Source organism: Prunus mume, linkage group LG2 (assembly GCF_029339155.1).
Source record: "Prunus mume cultivar Tortuosa linkage group LG2, ASM2933915v1, whole genome shotgun sequence".
NCBI classification, from domain to species: domain Eukaryota; kingdom Viridiplantae; phylum Streptophyta; class Magnoliopsida; order Rosales; family Rosaceae; genus Prunus; species Prunus mume.
The window spans coordinates 42,141,616-42,147,704 of NC_142699.1; positions in this window are offsets into that span (position 1 = coordinate 42,141,616).

Below are 6,089 nucleotides of genomic sequence, written 5' to 3' on the forward strand. Positions count from 1 at the left end.
CAAAATGAACTTTACGGTGATCATCACCATGTTCAAAAAATTCGTTTAGGATATTTATTTCCTATTCCATTTGGATTTTATTTTTTTCTCTTTTGTACAAATTTTGTGTAATTATAATTTTATTTGTTTTCTTGTATAATCTTACTAGGGTTTACACACTTGTATTATAAATACCTCCTTTGGATGAATGGAAATATATCAAAAAATATTTTACCCCGTATTGTTTGACTCAACATCGCTCTTGAAGTTTTGAATCCCTTAAATTGTAGAATTTGACATTCTAAAATCATAAATTAATAATAGCAATACCTATTTTCAAGCTTATGTACTGCTAACGTTACAGCTAAAAAGAGGGGAAGCTGTTGTAATATTACGCTAAACAAACTGGAAAGCATCAAAGATGCTTGAGCCCCTCAATTCTCAGTAGGAGTGCAAGTATAATATATAATGTGTCAGATCACAGGCAACTATAGTTTATATTTATAATAAATTTTTATTTTAATACATATCATAACTACATAAAATATTTTTACATAATATTTTTATTGTTAGTGAAATAGTTTTTCCCATTTGAAAAGTTGTAGTTGGTTTTTGAAAAAATAAAATAAAATATACATTCTTCGAGGGCATGCATTCCACTAATCAAATATTTCTTCATTTCGATTCATGATAGTTAGTATATAATTTAATGAGAAGTCATGTTGATTCGATTCATTCTCACTCTGATTCATAGTTAACCTTAAGGTTGAGTAGTATTTCTTTTTCCAATCATAAAGGAATCCAAATTCATAATAATAATGAAAAAATGACCCTAATTAAATAACTAGAGCCCTTTATTATCAATAGAGCATCAAATAACAAAGCACATAAGGATTGTCACTAGGTACGTGATGACATGTGATGTGATGTGAAGACAGAGGATAAAACATAGAGACAGCCAAAGATTATCACTAGGCACGTGGTGACCTTCAATATAAAATTTTTGCAGGTGACCAGCCTGGAATATGCGTATAAATAAATAAAAAATGCGGAAGTTAATATAAAATTGTTCATATTTTTATATTTTGATATAAATATGAACACTGGACTGCCTAAAAATAAAACAAAGAAGCTGTTTTTTTTTTTGGGTTTTTGGTTTTTGGTTTTTTATTTTGTTTTGTTTTGTTTTTTGTTTGTTACAAAACACATGAGCTCTTTGTTTAGAAGCCAACTGGGCATATATTACGTACACTCTGTGAAACATGGCCACTTACAAATGTCTGTGTCCGGCCGCCCGTAGCATTTGGACAAAAGTTGTCCTGCATGTGATCAAAACAAAAATTCAACGTAATCAATTAGTTAGAAAATTTATAATTGCAAGCACTAATTATAATTTCTTATATAATTTATGTGTGAACTTCTCTTTCAAAGGTGCATGTGCGTGTCCGAAGAAGTCAAATATTTTTTCCACAGGAGTACCTTTTGTACTACACTATCGATCATGACTATTATTAATTTTATTTTGTTTGTTAAGAAATTCTGGAATTGCATACATAATTTAGCTAAAATTCATTAGTCACAAATGACCAATATAAACTTGTCATAAGGCGCAATTACAATAAAAAACGATCTAACATCCAAATTAAGACAATCTGATGTGCATCTACTAACGATCACTCATGATCGAAGAAACTCGAGCATAGGTATCCTAACTAAGATTGCAAACTCATAATAAAAAAATAAAAATAAAAAGATAAAGCTTGTAATCTATGAAATTAAAGATCCACTTTACAAGTTCTTGAAAATTATGAATTAGGTTATTACAAGATTATGAAGAACTTTAAACTTGTAATCATGGTGCAAAATATGATAAATGAGAATCCAAAGCTTGTTATCTACGAGATTAAAGATCCACTTTACAAGTTTTTAGAACTCTTATGTCCAAACCATTGTGTCAATAAAATATAAGTAAAGTGCCATTGAAACTATAAGGACCCAAGTGGTAAAACCGAGAAATTACAGAACTAGAAATGAATTTTTGCCTTTTTAAAACCTGCTAATGGTCATAGATTAAAAATAATACAAAAAAATATTCAAGGCCATACAATAGTTTTAAATTTAGATTAGATGTATCGATACAACTGGGGACGGCTATGAATAGATCTCTAAATAAAACGGGGCCCATCAAGGACGCGGGATGCAATGAAGCAAGCAAAGGATGGGAGCGCATCTTCGGAAATGGGCCCCAATAGTTTAACCGACAAAAATGAAAATCAATTAAATAAATTTTTTTAAAAAAGAAAAAAGCTGTGGTCGAAAAAGTGAATTACCAACTAAAGAGAGGAAAGTTTAATTAATTATAATTGAAATACTTTGTCCTAATTAGTCAAGACTTCTTTTTACAAAAAATGATTTTATTCTAGCACACTTCCCTTTGTTAATGTATGATTTTTACTATTTTCTTTTGGCTTCCTTTGACAACTTTGTAATAGGATGTGTAATGTAATTTATCAAGCTCAAGTCTAGATTAGGGAAAACTTTTATTGGTGTTCTTCTCTAATCTTAGCTCTATGGTGGCTGAAGCAAGTTGACAAAGGTATTGAGCATTGCATATCATTACATTAAACAGTCTTCATAAAATGATGACTAGTCATCCGTTTCTCGTATGACTAGTCATCCTTGCTTCCAGCTGGATAACAAACTATTTTGTCCTATTCCTCTTTCTCTCTCTCACGCCATCTGTGTTTTCTGACCTAACGAATTTTTGGCTGTAGAAGGCCACGATTTTTGGTCATTTGGCCACTGTCTCTTTCGCGTGGAAGTTTTGGAAAGATTGCTTTGCTTTCTTTCTCTTCTTCCTTAAGAGAGAACCATATATTTTCATCTATGAGTTTTTCCAATTGATTTCTTTTTGAAAAACTGCTTTTGAAAACCCGAATCTGCATCTAGCTATTCAAATCATCTCTCATTTATATCTAGGTCAGATTCAAGATTGATTTCTTCAAGAGTATGCTTTCTTGAAGAAATTGGTCATTCTCCTTTGAATCCAAATATTAGTTTCGGTCTGTGTTGGAACTTGCAAGCTAGTGCCATGGGATGAACGAGCTGGAGAAGGAGCTGCCATTGCCATGAAGAACTGAGCTTCAAGTTTTTGCTAAGTTGGAGAAGAATATTGTACAAAGGAGGTATTGCTCATATTCCTAAATAGACCTAGGTGCATCTTGAGCTTGGTTGTGTTTCCTTTGTAAGAATCTTTTTCTACTTAGTGGAGTGCCTGGTCGGTTGATGACTCTCCAGTTTTTCCCAATGGTGGGTTTCTGGGTGAACAAAATCTGTTTTGCATATCTGTAATTTTTCTGGGTTTGTGTTCTTGGTGGTTGACTAGTCATCTTTATCTGCTGTTTGATGTTTGCATGATTATGATGATTTCACACACTTTCACCATAGTTGTTGCTAGCACAGGGGATGCCTAGATTGACGGGTCCTTCTGAGTACCTAGGTTGTCATTAGTAATCTTCTAGGGTTGCAGGTACATTGTGGCATGATCTGTGTGTTCTCTTGATTGTGATTGTTCATGACTAACAGTTGACTAGTCATATGTGTATTTGGTCAAGGTTTAAAGTGTGTGAAGATTGCTGTGTTGTTTTGTCTTGTTTGTGTAATTAAATTTACCATTAGTCACCTAAGTACCAATTTCACCCTTGAATTTGGAAAAAAATGTCCTCCATTCACACTATTACCCCAAATAATAATAATAAATGCAATAACGCTATGGCCACCAACTTATTTATCAACTTATAAATACCAACACATGTGACACATGATATGGCAGACCATATTATCTGCTATATCATCTTTCTTTTTTAAATTCCATATTTTTTTTGCAACAAAAAGAATTTCACCAAACAAAAAATTAATATAAAAAATAAAACACCCAACGATTTAAGATTCAACATTGAACTCATCCCCTCCCTCCTCCCCTTCACTTCTGTAAAACCCTAAAAACTCAACGGTGCCTCCATTAAAAGTGTAGGAGTGCAAGTATAATATATAATGTGTCAGATCACAGGCAACTATAATTTTTATTTATAATGAATTTTTATTTTAATACATATAATAACTACATTAATATTTTTACATAATATTTTTATTGTTAGTGAAATAGTTTTTCCCATTTGAAAAGTTGTAGTTGGTTTTTGAAAAAATAAAATAAAATATACATTCTTCGAGGGCATGCATTCCACTAATCAAATATTTCTTCATTTCGATTCATGATAGTTAGTATATAATTTAATGAGAAGTCATGTTGATTCGATTCATTCTCACTCTGATTCATAGTTAACCTTAAGGTTGAGTAGTATTTCTTTCCAATCATAAAGGAATCCAAATTCATAATAATAATGAAAAAATGACCCTAATTAAATAATCAGAGCCCTCTATTATCAATAGAGCATCAAATGACAAAGCACATAAGGATTGTCACTAGGTACGTGGTGACATGTGATGTGATGTGAAGACAGAGGATAAAACATAGAGACAGTCAAAGATTATCACTAGGCACATGGTGACCTTCAATATAAAAAATTTGCAGGTGATTAGCCCGGAATATGCGTATAGATCAAAAAATTGTTTTTATATTTTGATATAAATATGAAGTGGACTGGCTAAAAATAAAACAAAGAAGCTGTTTTTTTTTTTTTTTATTAATTTTGTTTTGTTTTGTTTTGTTTTGTTTTGTTGTTTGTTACAAAACACATGAGCTCTTTGTTTAGAAGCCAACTGGGCATATACTACGTACACTCTGTGAAACATGGCCACTTACAAATGTCTGTGTCCGGCCCCCCTTAGCATTTGGACAAAAGTTGTCCTGCATGTGATCAAAACAAAAATTAAACGTAATCAATTAGCTAGATAATTTATAATTGCAAGCACTAATTATAATTTCTTATATAATTTATGTGTGAACTTCTCTTTCAAAGGTGCATGTGCGTGTCCGAAGAAGTCAAATATTTTTTTACAAATTTATAAATAAACTCAATCTTAGACATGTATTTATAAAAAAAACTCAAACACTATTTAAACATAGAAACACACCTAAAATCAACAATTGCACATTTTTTGGGTGTGTTTATAAATGGGTTTTGAGTGTGTGTAATGATGGGTTTTGGGTGTGTTTATAAAGTGTTTTGGGTGTTGAGTTTTTTTATAATTTCAACCCCTATTTTGGGTGTTTTAGTGAAACTCCCATATTTTGTCCACAGGAGTACCTTTTGTACTACACTATCGATCATGACTATTATTAATTTAATTTTTTTTTTTTTGTTGAGAAATTCTGGAATTGCATACATAATTTAGCTAAAAAAGTCATTAGTCACAAATGACCAATACAAACTTATCATAAGGGGCAATTACAATAAAAAAACGATCTAACATCAAAATTAAGACAATCCAATGTGCATCCACTAACGATCACTCATGATCGAAGAAAGTTACAAATCTCTACAAAGAATTCCTGTTCATTCTAAGAAATATCTCATACAAATGCTATACCCGCTTGGTAACTGACCTAAACACATATTAAAATGTCATATTTATGCCCCTCTCAATTGTGGACCCCGGGCGATGACCTAGTTGCCCTGGCCAACACTGGTGATTATTCAAATTGCTGCTTTCCAAATTCTATGTACAATGTATTGTATAATTTTTCCACAAGCATGGCCACTTTAAAAAGTCTGTACGGTCCCTCTTTGGTTAGGACAAGAGGGGTCCTCTTTTGATAATTGCAAGATAATTATAATTTCGACGCAATCAATTAGCTAGATAATTGATAATTGCAAACACCAATTATAATTTATTATATAATTAATGTGAACTTCTCTTTTCCTTGAGCACCAAAACTCTCCAACCCAAGAAAAAAGACAAGGGCGGAAGAGGCAATGACTTCAACATCGTTGGGAATAATATATTACGGGGAAAATCGGAGAGAGTAGGAAATTTTATTTGATTCAAGATCTTTTCCTTGATGTGATTCTATGTGTGTATAGGGTTTAAGGAATTTATGTAATTAGTTTAGAATAGTAACTTCCAGTTATTGAAAGATTGTCTTCCAA